The sequence below is a fragment of the Juglans microcarpa x Juglans regia genome, chromosome 5D, assembly GCF_004785595.1.
Source record: "Juglans microcarpa x Juglans regia isolate MS1-56 chromosome 5D, Jm3101_v1.0, whole genome shotgun sequence".
Taxonomy (NCBI): domain Eukaryota; kingdom Viridiplantae; phylum Streptophyta; class Magnoliopsida; order Fagales; family Juglandaceae; genus Juglans; species Juglans microcarpa x Juglans regia.
The window spans coordinates 31441266-31443270 of NC_054602.1; the positions used below are offsets into that span (position 1 = coordinate 31441266).

General features: G+C 35.4%; 1 long non-coding RNA gene across 1 annotated transcript; it reads right to left on the minus strand.

Annotated features, from left to right (window-relative positions):
* Positions 1–253: 253 nt before the first annotated feature.
* LOC121266577 lies at positions 254–1401 on the minus strand. Its single transcript, XR_005940833.1, has 2 exons — positions 1216–1401; positions 254–1017 (listed from the first exon to the last, which is right to left on the minus strand). It is a non-coding gene; the product is annotated as an uncharacterized LOC121266577 (long non-coding RNA).
* Between the last annotated feature and the right edge of the window lie 604 nt (positions 1402–2005).

Here is a 2005-nt window from a genome sequence, read left to right on the forward strand (position 1 = left end):
TGTCCCATTTTGAATCTTTGATGTCCTATATGGTATGCAGGTACAACTCATTTTTGTTTTTTTACAGCAACGTGATCACCAGACCAGGTTCAAGTTTATGGTTGAACTCTTACAAACTAATCTGAGGAATGCATGATATTATGCATCAACCAGCAAAAGAAAAGTTACAAAGTAGAAAATAATAAAATGCAAGCAAAAGACATCAGAAATCATAATTAATTTATCCGTATTAGGCATGGCAAACCCAAAGAGATTCAAGACCATAAAGTTTCCATCTTCACCAAATAAATAATCTTTAAATATTCAAGACCCTAGCAGGACTACATGAGAGACAAGTAGATGCCAGACCAAAAGAAAGCATTTACTAAATATTAATCAGTAAGCAGAACCTAGACTCCAAATGTACCTCATTGGAAATTCAAACACCAAACTTACTAACACACTTCTATTTACATGGAAGAAAGTATGAAGGGATCGACATTCAGGCTGTTACATAGTGCAACTGTGATACAATAAATTGAAAAAATCTTGTAGCCGTATGGCAGGTCACCAAAGGTAGCAACGTAAGACGACCTACGTATCTATTAGAAATCAATACATCAACTGCTGCAAGAGTGTTGAAAACTTATGACCTGATTCTGATCATGAGGACCGGAAAAATGTGATGAAAAGATAAAAAGGAATTGGTTTCTAATGGGTCGAGTGAGTTGCGGAGCATATTCCCCAAGAAAAAGAAAAAGAAAAAGAACATCAACAGACTGTAATTGATACTTTAGAATCTAAATTAAAACTTGAAATTGAAAATTTGAAAAAAGTGACCAACCCTAGGGTTTGCGAGGACGGAATTGAACTTCGACAAGTATGAATTCAAAAGGAGCTGCTTCCCATTTCAACCGGACGTCACATAACCTCTCAGAAGCCCTAACCCGCTAATCGCTATCGAGAAATGCACGCATTTCCGGTCGAGTGCAAGAGCGATTTATTCGGTAACACAATCCTCTCATCGGAAATTAAATTCTGCACAGCAAGAAAATTATATATCTAATTAATCATTAGAAAAGGTATAAAAACTCGTTTAACAAATTGACGAAGGCGTGGCCCTTTGGTACGTGTAACGAGCTGAGCTATGCAGAGCATCTGGTTATTGAGAAGATCATTGTATGGACGATCGGGACATGAATTGGTTGATGGTAGCGAGAAAAAGAGTACCGGAACCTGTTTGGTTGATGAGAAAGTTTCTGGATTGTATTGACGCTCCGGATATCGAAACTATAACTGGAACCAATTAATCTTCTTCCTCGTCCGAGTTCCGGATCTGAGAAGGGCGGAAAGGCTAAAGAGGTAAACTTGGGAGTAACCGACATTGGAGACCGTTGTAGGTTTCCTAGTTTCTTCCCATTCAAATACTGGAACGTTCGTATCGAGATTTAAAACTAGATAGCCCAGGGAATGAAATTGCTTTGATATGGGCTTTTAGGGCCCGCTTCTTACGGCCCGATATTGTACTGGCCCTCGTGAAGATCAACCCGCAAAAGGAACGGGATGGGGAAAGAGGATAAGGGTGCTTTCCGAATTAACGTTACATAGGTAAGTGACGCGTAATATATATTTTTTTTTAAAAGTAAGATTTATTATTAAAAAAATTAATTTTTTTTTTATATAAATATCGTATTTATTTATTTTTATAAAAAAATTACGCGATATTTATGTACTCTATAATTATAGGGATTGATGCATCTGATTGATAATACATTTTATCTAATTTTTTTATTTAATATTTATAAAAAGAGACAAAATGAACTATCGGTTACATGCATCGTTCCCATAAATATTTTCCTTCCAAATTAGCCGCAAAATTAGTGGAAGAAATAGAATTAATAAAGTGTAATATTTCCTTCAGCATGCTCTCGTTATCTCAAGATATAATAATAAATGATTAGAAAAATATTATGTTTTAAATGTCTGTCAATTATTTGTTGTAACATTAAAGGAGGTTAAAAGAACG